The sequence below is a fragment of the Apodemus sylvaticus genome, chromosome 18, assembly GCF_947179515.1.
Source record: "Apodemus sylvaticus chromosome 18, mApoSyl1.1, whole genome shotgun sequence".
NCBI classification, from domain to species: domain Eukaryota; kingdom Metazoa; phylum Chordata; class Mammalia; order Rodentia; family Muridae; genus Apodemus; species Apodemus sylvaticus.
This window is the reverse complement of record NC_067489.1, coordinates 68,329,768-68,350,621: the sequence shown is the minus strand read 5'-3', so window position 1 is coordinate 68,350,621 and position 20,854 is coordinate 68,329,768. Positions and strand designations below refer to the sequence as shown.

Sequence of the window (20,854 nt, the reverse complement as noted above, 5' to 3'; positions counted from 1 at the left end):
CAGTGCCCTTTCAGCCTTGTTGTTCCTTCATCCCCACTGTGTTCCCTGATTTCCTCATTAGACATTCACCTAAGCTGCTAGGAATTGTTTCTCTTGCAGCCAGTTCTCCATATTTACTGAGCTCATGAGCCGCCTGCATGTTTAAGTGCCTCAGGTCCCTCTCTAGCCTTCTCACTTCATTCTCCCAATGTTGATGTAGTTGTAATATCTCACATGTGCCTTCAATTGCACACTTTATAACTACATCTCACTTTCAAGTTCTGTCCTCTTATACAAATCCTACTCATGTTTATGAGATGAACACTGCCCTCACCATGATTCTAACTGGAATCTTGCCCTGTCTCAGACTCCTCAAACTTTATCACTATTACCTGGATATCTGGATTCCCCTGATCACTCCTCCACACACACACAAGACTATCACCCCCTTATCATCATTCCATGGTATCAGCTCCCAAACCTCACCTGACTTTCCCTAACCAAGCAGCTTTGCATCTCCTTCATTTTAACTTCTAGAGTATAGCTTTGATCACACCATAATTTTGCTCAGAATAGTCCACAACGTTTTCCCTCTACTCAAAATCACCACTACTTTTCCAGTCCATCCAAGACAATGGATGCCATGGTTCTGATGGCTGATATCAACACATATCAGGCATTCTTTTCCAATACAAACCATAAATGCCAGCCAACAGAAATGCTCACTGATACAGGAGGTCAGTGTATCAATCTCCAATGCTATCCCCCTCCCCTATAAACTGTTTTGGACTCCTCTTCCTAAGTTATCATAAGTTGCCTTACGTGTGACAGTTCTTCCTCTGCAACCCACACTGGCCTACATTTTTCTCCGGCAGTATATTGTGCTTTTTGCCTCATGTGCCTTACTCATTTTCTCTATAATCTCCCTTTTGAGTCCCAAGACACAAAAGGCCAAATTTCAATTGGACATATTATATTATTGAAGTAGGCACAGCAGTAAGAATAGATGCAATTGGACTGAAGAACACGAAGTCACAGGAGACTGCCTCACACATCAGCACTTCCCAAGGTCTGACTCCAAGATCTTACAAAACCTAAGAGCAAACCACCTCATTGTGGCTTATATTTAGCAAGTTACAAGAATTTCAATTGTTTTGTGAGCAGCAGTCTGAAAATGAGAGACTCATCCAAAGGACTCTCTAGGCAAATTAGTGTGTTCCCTTGAAAATCAAGAGATGTATGCTCTGCATGTGCAAATACTTGAAAACCTACCTTGTAGGATCTCTTTGGTTGGGCACAAATGGAGTACTTCTTCATAAATACAAAACATAATCATTAGAAAGGACACTCTTGGCATACTTAAGTTTCATTTTTACATCTTTTAGGTATGTGGTCTGTACAGACTGTTTTAATACATCCTGGCAAGCAACCGTTTTCCATGCAGATTCATATCAAGTTGGAACATTGAAGAATTACTCCGAGTAAGACATAAAATACAAGGAGCTGTAAAAGTACTAGGAAATGCTCCTTTAACTCGAACTGCTCACTATTGACTGTATATGGTCAGTGAAGAAGATCTGGAATGGATTGACTCTGTGCAGAGCACTATTTAGGCTGGCTGTTTCTAAGAGAGAGACAAGAGGTAGCCTCAGTTACCGAGTTCCATTTGCTTACATGAATCCAACCCAATGTAAGAAGACCCAGTTCTTCTTATATGAGGAACTGATACTCCTCATTTTGTGCATAGCAAAAATCTTGGGCTCCTTTCTAGAGAGGAATGATGATGTAGGTATCACAACTCTTGGAGGACTCAGACCCATCCTCTCACACACACATGACCCAGACCACACCAGTGCATACATCTCATTGTTCCTACTCTCTTTGTTGTTTTGGGTGCTATTGTGCTTTTTTGAGATACAGTAAAAAGGAAAATATGTTGAGTGGAACTGGAGATATTCATCCTGACACCTCCTGGTCCTAGGCTCTTTCCTGTAGCAGTCAGCAGGTCTGCTCAGGCATCCTGAGGTGTCTTGATAATTTATACTCCAAAGCTTACCAGAATAGGTATGAAGTCAAGGATACAAAAGCAGTTTCTTTTTCGCTTTGCAACTAGGCACCATGTCTCTATTCCTGTTTTATGCCTCCCTGGCTGCCTTATGCTTTCGGGCTGCCTTCTTTATCCTTTAGGTAATATGACACTCAGACTGTGGAGCTGATTTATTTGAGTTTGTAGGAAGCCTTCAGCCTCATTGTGTGAGTGACTAGAATAACTGGCTCTAGCCTTCAACTACAATGAAAATTTCTAATTATAGTGTTCATTTCCATTGACTCTGAAAAGCAACCACATACAGTCATCAAATTCAAGGTGCCCAGTCCTTGTCACACATAGTTCCCTCTGGAGGGTGATGTGTGTGGCTATATACACTAGATATGTTCTCTGGCAGTTATGTAAAATCAAGGGGAAAGAAATGGCCCCAGATCAGGAGAAGTGTTCATATCTTTTCCAAGGCTCCACATAATACCCCACATTTCCCGATTCTTTTCTTAGTGTTCTGCCTTCCTGAGGGGAGGAATTTCTCACATAAATCCTGAGGGAGGACCAGCAGGTTCAGGTCTCTTCTGAACTGTAATGAAAAATTTAGAAAAGTCTGAGGTGACAGGGCCTGGTATCTCTGAGCAGTACTCAGTCTGGCAGCCTGGGAGAGAAATTCAAAGTCATTGGGATTCTTTCCTTCATTCTTCTCCTCATCATGGGCGGGAAGTATTACTCTGAGTTCTGGGTATTGGTGTCTGGGAGATGGGGCCTTGGACTTTACTGTCAGCTTAAGTAGATAGAGCAATATATTTGGTTGTGAATCTGGGCTGACTATAAAATATCTATGTGTGTGGAGGGATTCATTGGACAAAGTCTTCTCAGGTATGGACCATATATCTCCAGGGATCTAAACTGTAAGAGAATAGGAAACTTCTGCTGTGTTTCCCCAGGCAGAGATATGTCTTCTCTATTCTTAGTTCATATCTCCAGACTTTTTGGCCTCTGGATTCTAAGATCTGGACATGTGTTTTCCTGTGTCCTGCTGGGATTTTCCTTAGGCACAGTCTCACACAAGTGACTTACAAGTCTGTGACTTCCAGACATAGAGTCAAACTGCAAGTATTTCATAGAGTCCTCCTTTAAGAAGCCAGCTGTGGGCATGCTCAATCATATGGAGCATTTACACTAGAGCTGTGAGCCTATGAGAAACTCCATCAGGTATTAAGAGGCTGCACACAGCAGAAAGACAGTCTATTCTCAAGATCAGACCATCAGGGGATATCCACAATAGTACAGTATTGTAGGGAAAGAGAGACCCTTGTGGCCTCAGAACTGCAAGGCAAGCTCAGAATTTTTCTTTCTTACCATCAACTCATAGACACATCCAGAAGTATTGCTATGTCTGCACAAGCTGACAAGACAGATTGTCAGGACTGAAAAAGGCAACAGTCATCACAGGAGGTTCTGTTACCAGAGGATACTAAGTTGATCCCTGATAGCAAAATATTGAACAAATGGCTGGAGATTCAGTATTCTCTGTGGGTCCAGTTCTCCAGACTTGAGACACCTGTCCAGCATCTCTGCCTTACCTTACTTATGAGCTTCAGTTGCACTCCTGTGTGACTGATCCAGAAGAAATTGGAACCACTTCTACACAAGACTTGTCCAAGTCAGAAACCTGTGGTGACTCACCTGGTCTTTCCAAGGTGCGTGTTTCTGCAGCCTCTTTGGAAGCTGGTGATGTGGCTGGGGCTGCTTCTTCACAGGCTTCCTTTCCTGAAGACACCACTGGTGGGCTGAGGGTCCTTGTTGTTACTAAAGAAGGCTGAACTTTCTTTGATGCTAATGGTGCTCCAGAGCACACCTCCCCAAAGTTGTTTCCTTCAGAACAATACATTTTTCCAAATGGCTAGGAAGCCCATTTGAAAAATCCTGATGTTACTAGAATGTTTCTTATCTCCTCCCAGAAGGATGCTTTTTGGGCAAGTTCCTCTTTATTCTTCTTCTGTAGGAAGGGAAAATCATTTAGGCCACTGCTTCAAACCTTGGAAGCAAATTCTTGTCAGCCAAGATATTAACCAAATGTAGTTCTGTTAAAGTCTGACATCTCAGTGTAGGGCCTGTATCCCTGGTGTGTTGAAAATGCATTCTTCTACTTTACTCATTTCCTGTTTTCAGTAAGCTAGGTCTAAGTCTTCTCAGTATGCCACTCCATTGTGTGTGTGTGTGTGTGTGTATTTGTGTGTTTGCTTCATATGCGCATTGCATGTGGAGCACTTTTATTAAATAACACACTCCACTGAGACAGCACAAGAGAGTCCTGGAAACAGACTGAGTAGGTGACACAGAGTTCTACTGTCTCCATGCTTCTCATACTGAATTTCTTTGCCAAGTAGCTTAGATATTCTTCCAAGTATTCCTTTCGTAATTCCTTTTTCAGCTCCTCATCTCTCCTAAAAACTTGTTTTGTCCTCTGCAATACCAAACCAAAATGGATAATTAGAACAGTTCTGATGTCAGCAAAAAGACAAAGAAAATAAGTTGTCAGGGGCATCAGTATCTCAGGCATGACTTGAACCCCATTCCCTGCCACCCTGTCCTCTGTACTGAAATCCTGAAGGAATATTTCCTTCATTCAATCTAGTGTCTTCATCTGTGGCTTTTCTGTGAGTAGCCTTGTACTACTCTGTAGATTTTTGGTCCCCCATATTGATAATGAAAATGTACCTTGAAGATATTTGATCTTCTAAAATTCTCTAAAATCTGTTGGTACTTTATTTCTGCGGGGATTTTTTCCACATAGAGTCTTAACAGAATAGTGCAGAGAGAAAGCTGTGCAGAGAAAATTATATGTCTAAATGAGGACCTAAGGAAATCTGGCCTCTGTATACTTGGTTTCACATGTTTCTCATATTTAAAAAGGCACACGCTGACATCCCATATCCATTTCCATACCTTGGCCTGGAAAGAGCATATCCACAGTCTTCCATTAAAATGGCACATTCAGCAAACATTCAACTGTCAATGGGCATTGCTAAAGTGGCATAGTGCCACTCTCACCTCAGCACTCAAGAGGAACCAGATGGACCCACAGAAATTTGAGGAAACTGGTTGTCCTCATAAATTTGAAACTAGAAAATAAAGACAGTGTTCACAGTCTTCCATTCCCAATCACAATATGAATCTTTGTCCACATAGAAGTTTTGTATATTGCTTACCAGGAGTGCACAACCTCATCAGATGTCATTAGGTAATGACACTAGATACCGAGGGTGATTAGTTCCTGGAAGTGCTGTGCTGTTGGCACCTAGTCAGATGCTACACTGAAAGATGCTGGTGAACTGCTTCAACCCTCAGGTCTATCAAGATTCAAAACAGATTCACAACCCTGCCAGAAACTCTACTTAAGAAGAGGATATGCCCATAAACTCAGACTAGGAAACTTGATGTCTGGGAAATTATATGACTCCTTAGTAAGAGTGATTTATTTTTTGAAAAGAAAAGAAATAATGGGAGATTTACTATGATCTCAAGCGAATGCCTTTATTTTCCTGGAAAGCACCAGTGGAAACCCAAAAGAAACTTTGTTCTAGGAGTTATAAAACAAGGATAATGCAAACTGTGGAATCTGAGCTCATCTGTAAACCTGAGCTTTATCTTTGTAGACAGGAAGTGTTATATCTGCTCATCACACAGTCTTCAGAAGGTCAATGAAATCATATCCATAAAACACCTGCCCAGTGTCTGAGCTCCTCAGAGTCACGTGTATCTCCTTATATTCTGTTTCACCATTCAGGGCCTCTTATGGTTGGTGAGACTTTTCTACCATCCCCTTACTATAGGTAAAGCACACTTGTCATTGAGGCTGTAATAGTTATTTCCTGCTGACAGCTCTGCTTTCTACTTTTTATTCTGCCTACCCAATATGATGACCATTTTGAAAAAAGCCTAACTGTGCTTAACCACACTGACCCCAAGTATTCCACAATCCTCTGGTGACTGTGGAGCTCTAGGAAGCCCTACTTCTCTCTCATGGAATTCACTGAGCTTGGCCACCCATCAGAGACATGCCAGTGACTTCTTGAGAGGAGATTTGGAAATCAAAATACCTACCAGGTCAGATACATCCTGTTTTCTGGTCCCCTTTTTCATCCACTATGATCTGGATCATGTGTGCACAGGATCAAGAACTAAGTCTACTACCAATAATATTCCTTATTCATGATACCACCACCTTTGGTCCTCATGTCTTTGAACTGCAAGAAAAAGCCTGTGTGTGAGCTGCCAGAAATCTGATAAAGAGATGGCAGCCTCAAGTTCCATAGCTGTCAGCCAAGGAGAGAACCCTTAATAGAACAGCGGGTTGAACAAGGGAAGAGTTCCAGGAAAGTAGTAGAAACCGCGGGTTCTCATGTGAGGAATTTGTGATAGAGCACAAAGGAGGCTTCTCCTTGTCCACATTTATCCAGGTCGGCTGCCATTTAGAAGACATTTTTCCTCAGGCTCATGTAAGAAGCCAACAAAGAATTGTTGTTGATGACAGTGCTCTGCTTTAGCGCACTTAAGATTTGGAATCTCTCTTGTGGAGGTAGACTGACATCATGGTGTCTGAGGATGTTCTAAGACAGAAAAAGAAAGACAGGAAAGGTCAAAACCACTGGTCGGGCCTGCTGCCATTCCAGATCTCTAGCGCACGTACACATGCATGCACGTAAACAGACACACACACACACAAACATAAACACACACACACACACACAGACAGACACACACACACACAGACAGACACACACACACACACCACAGGTCTGTGCAACTGTATTGCGGCATGTTTGTATTGGATTCACAGATCTCTTTTGCTAAAGAAATTAGAGTGAATAGAACCTCACATGTGGTGATTGAGTTTTATGAATTTGGTAAATAATCCCACCATTTGGTAAATAATCCCACCATGGGATTTCCTTATAATGGTAATCAAGTGGTAGGCTTGGGATTGGGATGTCTCTCCCCATTAAAAATGTAATGCACAAGAGTTTTTAGGGAATGTTCAACTTTAGGAGCTGTCTTACAAATAGCCTATTTATTGAAATGAGAAATTGAAAACTTCGCATAGCTATGAGTGGATTTGTACACATAGGAGTGTAATGCATTTTCATGACCATGAGGAAGGAACACTCAGTTTCTGCTCTCTAAGAAGTTCAGAGGAATTGATACGGAAAATGTGGTACATTTACACAATGGAGTACTGCTCAGCTATTAAAAACAATGAATTCATGAAATTCTTAGGCAAATGGTTGGAACTAGAAAATATCACCCTGACTGAGGTAACCCAATCACAAAAGAAAACACACAGTAATCACTTGCTGATAAGTGGATATTAGCCCCAAAGCTCCCAATACCCAATATACAACTCACAGACCACATGAAGCTCAAGAAGAAGTAATAAAAAGTGTGGGTACATTGATCCTTCTTGAAAGGTGGATCAACACACGATGGCTTACAACCAACCGATAGACTGAGCTTAGGTTCCTCAAAGGAGCAGCTAGAGAAAGGACCCAATGAGCTGAAGAGATTTTCAGCTCCACAGGAGGAACAAGTACCAACAAGTATCCCCAAAGCTCCCAAAGACTAAAACACCAAACAAAGAGAACCCATGGCTCCAGCTACTCATATAGCAGAGGATGGCCATTTCAGACATCAATGAGAGGAGAGGCCATTGCTGCTATGAAGGCTCGATGCCCCAGTGTAGGGGAATGCCAGGTCAGGAAAGTGTGTGGGGGACTGTTGGTAAACGGGGAGGGGAGATGGGATAGGGTGTTCTTGGAGGGGAAACAAGGAAAGGGAATACCATTTGAAATATAAATAAAGGAAATAGCTAATAAAAAATAAACAAAAAACAAACAAAAAAGTTCAGAACCTAATCCTGAAATTCCTCAGTAGGTAATAAAACCTTTGAGTAATCTGAGCACCTTGGACCTCAGCATTGTACATGACTTTCTTGGGTCAGTGTTTGAGCACAGAGTGCAATGCAGGCTAAAGACTAACTGATAAGGGCATTGACCTGTGTTATCTAATCCCAGTGGCAATATAAAGAAAAAGTGATATCTGACCACTTGGGTGAAAACATTTGAGGATCATTAGTGTAAACACAAAAATAACGTTTACATTTTAAATTTGTCTCTCATAATACCATGTAAATTACCTTCATTTGTAAGTGCATTGAGACATACCATATTTGTTGTTCCAGTAGAGAAAGATCCTTTCTTCTCTAGACTCCCTTGGTCTGAGTGCCTAGGTATCACTAGGTTCCCACCTGTCACAAGATAAACAAGAAGCTAGGAAATTTATATTATTTAGGAAATAGTGTGTAAATTTATTTACTCAGGATATTGTATCTCACTAATGTTTATAATTGATAATTTTCATTTAAAATATTTTTTAAAAAATGAATATTGAAGTATGAGTACCAGAAATTCTAAGTTTGTACTTTTGATACTCTAAGCTGTACCAAGCAATAATTAAAGTGTAACTGAAATATTTTAAATAAATTCTGTTAGTAGATTGGCACATTTTATTATATGTATATTGGAACATTTCATGTTCTTCAGATAATTGTCAGCTCGACCCATTCTATTTCTTGTCTCGTTGAAGCATTGCAGCAATTAACATATATGTTCAAGTATTAGTGCGGAATTACTTTGCCTTTCAGCCAGGAATTGCAGCTAATGGGAATTTCTTCCTGGGATGATTAAATTCCCTGAGTACTCTCTTTGCAAACAAAGTTGAAGAAAGGTATATAATCATAAATAGACTGTTAAATGTTTTGATGGTTTATACACTTTCAAATTGACTGAAATTATCTAGGAAATCATAGAAGCATATTTCTGATTGTGTCAGAGATTTTCCAGGTGGGATTATCAAATGGCAGGCGTTCCACTCTGAATGTGGGAAGTGTGTGTCCTTTGACCTGGAAGCTGAGGTTGAATAAACAGTAGCAAAGGAGATGGCCACCAGAGGAGTGCACCCCTTCTTCTTTGTTGCCTTTCTGCAAGGCTAAAATGCTGTGCTCCAGCATACTCTACTCCCAGCCATGATGAACAGAATCTTCTGCAGCAATGAGCACTGTTTTTGCTGGCTGACTCCCAAGCTCATGCTTAGTTGCCCAGGACCTCCTTCCAACGAATGGTGGGCAATGTCCACAGTTGCATGGGTCCTCCCCTATCAATTAACAACCCCTCACAGACATGCCTAAAGACCATTTTCATCTTGGTGATCCATAGTTGCTACACACTTCTCAGGTGAGGCCAAGATATCACTCAAGGTTAACTGAGATATTCTAATAAGATTATTTAACATGTGCATATTTTATTTCAGTTTTCTTCATATGATGGTCAGCTATGCTCAAACTTCTACCTGACTCCTTGAAACATGACATCAATAAACACATATGTGTAAGTATATTTGTGTATTGCTGACTTAAAGTCCTTTCAGTATCATCTATACTGAGAAGTTGTATACCTGGAACAGATTTCATCTTTATTGCTAGTTTCTTCAATAACCACCATATGCGTCTCCAGTCTATATCTCCACTGATCATCAGCAGTCTACTGATATTTTTCACAGATCTAGGGGGGGAAATGTAAAATTCCAATTGAAGCTCAAAATACCCTGAAAGTTAAAGTAATTTGGGGAAAAACATAGTAACTAGAAATGTGCAGCACTGAAAAATAAAAGGGAAGAATTATGAAATTAGTGGAATCTCAGACTCTTTTACACTCTTTAGTTCAGAGGAACTGCACACTCAGAAAGTTGACCTTTTATTTTTATATGACTCATCAGAAAATTTTATATGATTGCACAAAATCATATTAAGTTATATTTTCCACTCACTTTGTGGCAAACGACACAATTTCTCCTATATACCCATGATTATATACCTATTCAATGATCCCAGGTCCTTGTCCCCTGCTTTCTGCTGGATTTCCCATGGGGAGGGAGTGTGTAACTGAGTCTTCTGGGTTCACTTTCTACATAGTTCTCTTTTACACAGCCTCCTGAATTGTTCAGTTTATGTATTGACAACTCTTCTTGTCTCTTTCATACAATTGATTTTTTTTTACCTTTTTTCCTTAATTGTTTTTAGTTATTTTATTTACATTACAATTGTTATCCTCTTTCCTAGTTTTCCCCTCCAAAACTCCCTATCCCATCTTCTCTCCTCCTGCTCCCCAACCCCTCAACACCCGCTTCCCTGTCCTGCCATTCCCCTACACTGGAGCATCCAGACTTCACAGGACCAAGAGCCTCTCCTTTCACTGGTGTCCAACAAGGCCATCCTCTGCTACATATGGTACTGGAGCCATGGGTCCCGCCATGTGTATTCGATTGATGGTGGTTTGGTCTCTGAGAGTTCTGGGGTTACTGGGTGGTTCATATTGTTCCTCCTCTGAGACTGCAAACACCTATAGCTTCTTGGGTTCTTTCTCTAGATCCTCCGTTATGGTCCCTGTGCTCAGTCCATTGGTTGGCGGTTAGCATGCACTTCTGTATTTGTCAGGCACTAGCAGAGCCTCTCAGGGGACACCTGTATCAGGCTCCTGTCAACAAGCATTTGTTGGCATCCACAATAGTGTCTGGGTTTAGTAACTGTATATGGGATGGGCTCCAGGTGTGGCAGTCTCTGAATGGCCTTTCCCTTAGTCTCTGTTCCACAATTTGTCTCTGAATCTCCTCCCATGGGCATTTTGATCCTCCTTCTAAGAGGATCAAAGTATCTACACTTTGGTGTTCCTTCCTCTTGAGCTTCACACTGTCTGTGAATTGTATCTTAGGTATTCCAAGATTCTGGGTACTATCTACTTATCAGGGAGTGCATACCATGTGTGTTCTCTTGTGATTGCGTTACCTCACCCAGGAAGACATTTTCTAGTTCCATCCATTTGCTAACAATTTCATGAATCCATTGCTTTTAATAGCTGAGTAGTTTTCCATTGTGTAATTGTACAATGTTTCCTGTTTCCATTCCTCTGTTGAGGGATATCTGGGTTCTTTGTTGCTTCTGGCTATTATGTATTCGGCTACTATTAACATAGTGGAGCATGTGTGCTTATTACATGTTGGAGCATCTTCTAGGTATATGCCCAGGAGTGGTATATCTGGGTCCTCAGGTAGTGCTATGTTCAATTTTCTGAGGAACTGCCAAACTGAATTCTAGAGTGGTTTTACCAGATTGCAATCCCACCAACAATGGAGGAGTGTTCCTCTTTCTCCACATCCTCACCAGAATCTGCTGTCACCTGAGTTTTCAATCTTACCCATTTAGACTGATGTGAGGTTGAATCCCAGGGTTGTTTAGATTTTCATTTCGCTGATGATTAAGGATGTTGAACATCTCTCTAGGTGCTTATCCGCCATTCAGTATTCTTCAGTTGAGAATATTTTGTTTTGCTCTGTACCCAATTTTTATAGAGGAGACATGGAAAGGGGAAAACAGTAGAAATGTAAATAAAGAAAATATCAATAAAAAGAGGAACAAAATATTACTAAATCAAGCCTGGTGAAACATGTTCTGCATATAATAAATGGAACAGGATTGAAGATCCAGAAATGAACCCACACACCTATGGCCACTTGATCCTTGACAAAGAGGCTGAAAACATCCAATGGAAAAAAGATAGCCTTTTCAACAAATGGTTCTGGTTCAACTGGAGGTCAGCATGCAGAAGAATGCGAATTGATCCATCCTTGTCTCCTTGTACTAAGCTCAAATCCAAATGGATCAAGGACCTCCACATAAAGCCAAACACTCTGAAGCTAATAGAAAAGAAACTGGGGAAGACCCTTGAGGACATCGGTACAGGGAGAAAGTTTCTGAACAGAACACCAATAGCGTATTCTCTAAGAGCAAAAATTGACAAATGGGACCTCATAAGGTTACAGAGTTTCTGTAAGGCAAAGGACACCATCAAGAGGACAGATCGGCAACCAACAAATTGGGAAAAGATCTTCACCAATCCTACATCAGATAGAGGGCTAATATCCAATATATATAAAGAACTCAAGAAGTTAGACTCCAGAAAACCGAACAACCCTATTAAAAAATGGGGTACAGAGTTAAACAAAGAATTCTCACCTGAAGAACTTCGGATGGCGGAGAAGCATCTTAAAAAATGCTCAACTTCATTAGTCATTAGGGAAATGCAAATCAAAACAACCCTAAGATTTCATCTTACACCAGTCAGAATGGCTAAGATTAAAAATTCAGGAGACAGCAGGTGTTGGAGAGGGTGCGGAGAAAGAGGAACACTCCTCCACTGCTGGTGGGGTTGCAAATTGGTACAACCACTCTGGAAAGCAGTCTGGCGGTTCCTCCGAAAACTGGGCACCTCACTTCCAGAAGATCCTGCTATACCACTCCTGGGCATATACCCAGAGGATTCCCCACCATGTAATAAGGATACATGCTCTACTATGTTCATAGCAGTCCTATTTATAATTGCCAGATGCTGGAAAGAACCCAGGTATCCCTCAACAGAAGAGTGGATGCAAAAAATGTGGTATATCTACACAATGGAGTACTATTCAGCCATTAGAAACAATGAATTCATGAAATTCTTAGGCAAATGGATGGAGCTAGAGAACATCATACTAAGTGAGGTAACCCAGACTCAAAAGGTGAATCATGGTATGCACTCACTAATAAGTGGTTATTAACCTAGAAAACTGGAATACCCAAAACATAATCCACACATCAAATGAGATACAAGAAGAAAGCAGGAGTGGTCCCTGTTTCTGGAAAGACTCAGTGAAACAGTATTTGGCAAAACCAGAACGGGGAAGTGGGAAGGGGTGGGAGGGAGGACAGGGGAAGAGAAGGGGGCTTACGGGACTTTCGGGGAGTGGGGGGGGGCTAGAAAAGGGGAAATCATTTGAAATGTAAATAAATTATATCGAATAAAAAAATAACAATAAAAAAAAGAAATGCAGAACAGAAACAAAAAAAAACTGTATGTTTGCTTTTTATATAAAATCTTAAGTTTACTGATGCCCCCCCAATACACAATACAGCAGGTTTGAAATCTAGTTAATAGGTCCATTTATTCCTCAATATTTATAAGCTTATACATCAATTCCATAGTTCCTTTGCAAGTTGTAAGTGTCTCATCAAAGTACACCAAGATTTACAAGGCTGTGTTACTGAGATGACAAAATATTTTCTTTCACTGTAAGTCCATAATATTCTTCATAGAAGGTATATAGTGAGGGTAACATCCAGGAGAGTGAATGTCTTAGCTTAGTGGTTTCTACAATAACATAAACTCCTTCCTTACTCTACTCTACCAAAGTAAAGAACTGTTAAACACTTTCCAATTAATGTGATTCTCTTATACTACCCTCAAGACACTATTAGAAATTATGAATTCAAAAAGCGAAAACTGGAAAAATGAGTTTACTGATTTCAACTAATTTTATCAAAGATAGTTAAATCAAGAGGGGAAATAAATCTATAAAAATTATTTTAGTTCAGCACAAAGACACATGAATAGATTTTTTAAATGTTTCTTGACTTTTTCAGTAGTTTTAGTAATAAAAATGTAAATGTTCACTACTTTTGTTTTATATAACAGACTTTTTACTTATTTAAATGAATACGTATAATGTAACTTTTTTCCTTTGAATCATATGAAACTTTATTGGTTTGCATACAAAAACAAAAAAGTTTATGATTTCAATTTCATAATATTAATTGCAAACTATAATGTCCACACGTATAAATTAATGTAAAGTATAGCCAATTAAATGACAGTCATATTTATCTAGTGCAAAGTTTAAGATGAACCTAAATGAAATACAATTTAATATTGTTTTCTCTTCATTGCCCTAGAAACAAAATTGATTTAGAAGTGATATATGACCACCAGTCACTGTGACATTGTTTCAGCAATTAGCCTATTTAGGCAATATGTTGTTGCACTTCATAAAATGCTCTCTGGATTAAACACACATGTGTATCAAGATTAGAGACAAAGAAATATAATGTCTATTTGCAATAGACTAATAAATAGAAAACCTGTTTTTTTTCTATTGTTGTCTATGCTATATTATTTATAGAAAATAATGAAATAAACCTAGTCCTCCACAAACCATGAAGTGCACAATATACGATACAGGTAAACGGATGGAGCCTGGATAATCGAGTAGAAGGAACTAGCAACTTCCAGGAAAGTAGGTTAGAGAATAAGCTTGAAATAACAAACTGGGCTTCCTGTCCTGGCCGTGGTAGGAGAGCAGCAGCCCCATGGCCCTGCGCTACCCCATGGCCATGGCCTCAACAAAGCCACAAGGTGAAGAAGAACATCAGGGAACCAAGACACAGCCGGCCTCGGGCGCCTCACCAAGCGCACCAAGTTCGCGAGGGATGCGATCCGGGAGGTGCAGGGCTTCGCTCCCCAAGAGCAGCGCGCCTTGGAGTCGCTCAGTGTCCACAGACACGTGCGCATTCTAGTTCATCAAGAAGAGGGTGGGCGCGCACATCCGGGCCACGAGAAAGCGGGAGGAGCTGGCAATGTCCTGGCAGCCATGAGGAAGGCAGTCGCCAAGGAAGATTGATGAACCATCCCCCATAAAAGATAGTTCCAAAAAAAGAAAAAAAGAACAAAATGGCAGTCTGCAGAGTTTCAGCAGGTGCACATTTTATTTCCTTTCCTATTACTGCAGTTTACCTGTCTAGACAACTGTCATGGAGGTTTTTATCCTTCAAAAGAAGCAAATTCACTTGCCTGCATGGGCAGGATAATTTGTTTATAAACATTAATATTTGACTTGCCATATGTTCATTTGCTTCTTTGGGCAGGAACCCCTGTAGCACAGGGTGACATAATAAGTTATATAAGATGATACAGGATTTCTGCTCTACTTTTCACTGGATCTGGATGCTGAGATTGCAAAGATTCAGCACCAACAAGTTTTATGCAGTGCTGAGGACAAATATCAAAACTTTGTGTCTGTTAACCCAGAAATTTACCAACTGAGTTGTACTACCAATTCTGTGTATTTCATTTAATCAGAGCAAAATGCTTCTCATTATTTAAAAATGTGTGCCACAGCAGAACTGAAAAAAATTAGAACACCATAGATGCAAAGTTGTGCTGACTTGTCTAGTTCAGGCCTGTGTTCAAAACTAAGAAAAGAGAGAGAAGAGAGACGAAGACACCAAAAGTGATAGAGTGAGTAGAATTTTATCTCAGAAATTAAAATAATCTGCACATGAATTGGGTCTGGGATTATGATGGTTAATATTTTGTCTAACAGAGTCAAATAGGGTGACATTACATATATTATATTCATCTCGCATAATGAAATCATGACCCCCAAACACATGTTCTTTACACTTGGAGTTCCTAAAATTTCAGGGACAATTATATCTAGTCTCAAGGCTGAGGTGAGAAATTGTGCTCATAATGATTGCTTCATTCTGGGGATTTGTGAGAACACATTCTCAGATACTGTAATAGGGCCTCACAAATGAAAAGAATAAGATTCTTTAACAATGAAAATAAATGTATTAGTAAGAAGCCTTTGAGATTCATATTGAATAACCCTACACTGACCTGAGCCTTCTGTTCTTTCTTTGAGCTATTTTCCAGAGCTCTGTAAAAGGTAAAAAGGCCAGAGGCTGAGGCACTGATCCAGGAAGCTTTGCCCTGTAGCAAAGAGGAACTACACCCGTGACAGGGCAGATTCTAAGGTAATCAGTAAGGTTGTGTGTAAGGAGGTTTGAATGTCTGTGAATTTGTAGCCCAGCAAACCTGCCCCTGTATACCACAAATACAACATTTTGTTTAGGTAGAATGTAATAGGCATTGGATTTCTGAAACCATACAGAAAACAGAATTGTAAACTACCACAGTAACTCTGCATATATGGTAATGAACAGCAGTAACACAAAGTTGTCCATAATTCTTTCTTTGTTATTAAAGAGCCTGTTATAGTAGTGAGGTAATCTGATTTCTGATGTTACGTTTACTTAGCATTACTTGAGTTAACAAGTTTTGGATATACATGAGTTTAATAGTGGATGCTCATATGCACTGCACATGTGTTGGCACTCACTACACATGTGTACACTTGCTAATGTGTAGGGAAGCTGAGGTTGACAAGACTCTCTTCCTTGACCACTCTCTGTCTTATAAATTAAGCTTGCTGCATTGTCCAGATCAGCTAGCTGCTTGCTCCTAAGTTTCTGTCTGTGCCTCTGAGAGAGAATTACAGGCCAGCTTATATGCCTAAAACTCTTCATCTGCAGTACATTATTTACAAGAAAGAGTAATTATGCTGTGTTCTTAGTCACTTTCCATCACAGTGCACCCTTCACATTCGTCTCCACACAGTTTTGTAGTAGTGATTCCCGTCAATATGTACTTGGTATGTTTTGCAACAATATTCAGGAACAATATTCATGATTTTGAATTCAGTCATTTTCTTAAAGTTCTGTATTGAATCTCAAGATTACAAAGTCCTAAAAGGAAAACAATATACAACCTTCAAATAATGTATTCAGCTATTTCTTCTCATATGTGCTTGTAAGTTTTTTTTCTTAGATCCACACATATCTTTTCCTCGGATTCTTCGAGTATTCTCTTTGAAAATAATTCAATTAAAGTAAATGAGTGAAATGTATTTGTTTATGATTTAAATTGCATACTATTTCTCTATAGCACACCATTGTATAAGCAATATGCTGTCTCATATTTTAGCATAAATTTTCCTACAGAAAAAATATTCTATTTGATTTGGCATGATGAGATTAATGAGCTTACAGGTTTTTTTTTTTACTGTAACTTATGTTTGTTCTATTTATGACAACATTAGAAACATATATTACTTGCATCACACTCACAACTTTCTATAAACATCGATCATTTTCTATATGACATGGAAATGATGTCAAGATTGTTATGGAGATAAATACAGTTTCCTTCACATGTTGTTTATTTAAATATAATGGTTATTATGCAATGTAATACTTGTTCCCCTATAAATGAAATTAATTATCTTTCCCTTTTTGCTCTTAGAGTTTGAAGATATGATTTTCAAAGTCATCTTGAATTCCAGATCTTCTTGGCATAGCTGCCTAAGTGTTGGAATTAAAGGTATGTCCTATCATGCCCATGTGGTGATCCTGTTAAAAATGCAGTGGATTAACTTATTGGGACACTCAGAACATTTAAACAATAAGTGTTGATTTTTTTGTCCACAGTTTAGACCCAGGAGCAGGTCAGGTGTTCTGAGGCATAAAGATATTGAGGAGAAGATGGAAGTGATGGCAGTTTGTTTGCCTGCCTGCCTTCATATTGAGGCATGATTGTTACCTGTAGAGTCTAAGCTCACTACAGGGCTTCTTGGGAGGCCTTGATTCTTAGAGGCTTGAAGCAGAGTTCTTCCCTACCTTGCCATGCAGACATATTCCCATATTCTTTTCAACTACATGTTTCCTTTCCTACCATGAGGGTAAACTGAAGTACAGTGTCTTTCATAACCTAAAATCATCACTTTTGCCATATGCTGTCAGATACACAAGGCTGCAGTACAGTGCTGGAAGGGACTACATAATCAGTACTCAACATTCTGTCATCTGCTTCCACACTGTACAGTCTACTTCATTATGACAAGAATCCATATCACTTGCCATTCTGTGCCAGTGCCTAGGAGTCTGTCACTAACTGTGGCTTAGACCACAGCAGGAGAGTTTCATTTTGCTTAGAGTTTGAACTGACACAGCCCATCTTGGTTTAGGAGGTATGGGTCAGCTAGCCACGTTACATCTACTCATGAATCAGAGAGGGATGAAGGGCAGTACTCAGCTTATTTTTTCCTTTTTAATCTGTCAAGGATCACAGCCCCTGAGAGCATGGACCCACATTCAGGGTGTGTTTTCTCTCCCCAGATAAGCTTTCCTGAAAACATACTGAAAGATATACCTAAAGATATGTTTCCATGGTAATTTTAAATCCACTCAAGTTGATAGTTGATATTTACCATTGTAGAAAATATCGAATAGTTACTAGTCAGTGACAATTCTGAAATTATATTTAGCCACATTGAACTACTTTGAAGAGGCTGAAATTCCACCCTTACATCTTATTACTAAGGCCTTAGGCATACCTGTATAGAACTCTACTCTTGATGTTTCCAATATCCTAAGAAAAGAAGCTACATATATTTAGCAGTCATATAGCCTGCTATATTAATAAGTATGTTTGCTGTCCAAGTTATAGGGAAACGACGTCATCTCATAATTGTGCTTCCCATTATGACACTGGCTAGATTAACTGATTAGTCATATAATCAATGTTTGCTATTTTTGAGAAGGCATTACTCTTATCCATATAAATTTGAGCTACTTAAATAAAAATAATTTTCATTTTATAAAACTTTGAAGTTTGTTAGAAATAAAAATTCATAATCAAATATGAAAAAGAAGATAATGAAAAGAAATCCTGTATGCCGGAGCATGATTTTAGCCCTGCCTCTTGTAAGGCAGGAGCAGGGAGATCATCCCAGGTCTGAGACTGTCTTGACACAATAGTGAGACCATGTTGCAAAGCTAATGATATAAATTCCAAGGAAAGTGGTTAAAAAATGATTGCATATTGAAGCTCCATGTCCATAGAAAGATCTTGATGTCTTAGATGATGGCCATTCCATTGCAGATGGACACCATGAGATTATGGAAGGGAAAACAATATGATCCTTAACGCCTTTCCCATAAGCTACCAGTCAGCACACACTCCCTTTCCTCAACTTCAGCCATTGTTGCATCTTCATTTTAAATGCATGTACAATCATAACTGGTTGTTTCTCTCTCACATTTCCTTTTTAATTAGGTGTTTTCTTTATTTACATTTCAAATGTTATCTCCTTTCCACATTTCACCTCCCCAAACGCCCTATTCTCTACCCCCTCACCCTGCTCACTAACCCACCCACTCACATTACTCTTACTACATCACCTACACTGGGGCAATGATCCATTACAGGTCCAAGGGCCTCTCCTTTCATTGATATCCAACCAGATTCCTCTCCTTGTGTACTCTTTGGTTGGTGGTTAAATAGCTGAAAGCTCTGAGGGTACTTGTCCGTTAATATCATTGTTCCTCCTATGGGGATGCAAACCCCTACAGCTCCTTGGGACCTGTCTTTAGCTCCTCCATTGGGCACCCTTTGCCCAGTTCAATGGTTGGCTGCGAGAATCCCCCACTGTATTTGTAAGGTACTGGCAAGGCCTCTCACGAGACTGCTATATCAGGCTCCTGTCAGCTAGCACTGTTGTCATGCACAATAGTGTCTGTGTTTGGTAACTGTATATGGAATGGATTCCTATTTGGGGGCAATCTCTGTAAGGTCATTCCTTCCCTATCTGCTCAACACTTTGTTTCTAGTGTTTGATTGTTGCTTCCTGGTATTGTTGTTGTTAAAAGTGGAGTTAGGTTTATGTGGCTACCGTCTTATTGGTCTGTTAATGGAAGATTACATTATTGCTTTTTCTAGTGTAGTTTCCATCATTCTGTTGGAGTTTCCTATGTATTATTCTTTGAAGGGCTGGATTTGTGGAACAATATTGTATAAATTTGGTTTTGTCATGGAATATTTTGATTTCTTCATTAAGGTAATTGAGAATTTGCTGGATATAGTAGTCTAGGCTTTATTTGTGTTCTTTTAGGGTCTGAATGAGATCTGTCCTGGACCTTCTAGCTTTCATTGTGTCTGGTAATAAGTCTGGTGTAATTCTGATAGGTCTGTATTTATTGTTTTTTTAGAATATACTTAATATTTTAATTGAGAATACATGATTAAATTACATAAAATTTGGTCTATTAACACCACAAACAAGAAAAGTAAAACAAAATATAATGTAAACAAATGCAAAACAGAACAAGGTAAACATGTAAGAAATAAAAATAATGGTACTTATTAAAACTACATTACAAGGAATATTAAATGTGGTCACATTATTCTTTACAAACATAAAACTTTCCTGATCTATGAAAAAGAAAGTTCTCATAATACATTGTCTATAAGAGACATAGGCTAAAGGGGTCTGGAAGGATGTACCAAGTTGACAGTGAAAGACACAAAAATGAACTAGGGCAGCTACATCGGTTTCAGACAAAGTAGATGTCATTAATATAATAAATTGTCATTACTTAAATAGGATTTGTAACATACATGCTTTTCTTACATTTTGAAGGTTTACAGTTCCATGATGCAGTCACTGGAAGTGTTGAGTTCACGATCTCACTTATGCATGGCAGCTTCTTGCTGTCTTTCTACAACCATGAAACGAGCTTCTTGTCCCTCTCTGGACTGTTATTGGAGGGAAAGTGACCCAGAAGTGACATCATTGTTGGAATCCCAGCTCTCTCCTGGCAGGCTGTGCTCAGAGGGCAATGAAACCACCCAGCTCCAGGGTGCAGATGGTGAGTGGAAGGATCCTTTCCCAGATGCTCTACTCATCTTATGTCCTGTGACTCTCCCACACTTCTTATTTTAGATTCGCTGTCTTTATCCATTTGTTAACCTATGTTCTAACAGGGAGTCTTGGAAAGGTTCCTATTCTCCCACCATTATAGTACTTTGAACTTTGAACCAGAAGTTATCTGTGACCCCAATATGAAATACCATTCTCAATATCCATTCACAAAATATTAGACAGTAGTGTGGGCCAACTGCATTTCTAATCAGACAAGTATGAAGTTTTCATTGCCTGTTGACATTTCTGGGATCTGAAGTGTTTGTCACTACTTATAGTATTACCCTTGCACTCAAAATCAGCCTGCAA

General features: G+C 39.5%; 1 pseudogene; it reads left to right on the top strand.

The window, feature by feature from the left end:
• The first annotated feature begins 14,312 nt into the window (after nucleotides 1–14,312).
• On the top strand, nucleotides 14,313–14,623 carry LOC127668399 (60S ribosomal protein L36-like; annotated as a pseudogene).
• Nucleotides 14,624–20,854: the final 6,231 nt, after the last annotated feature.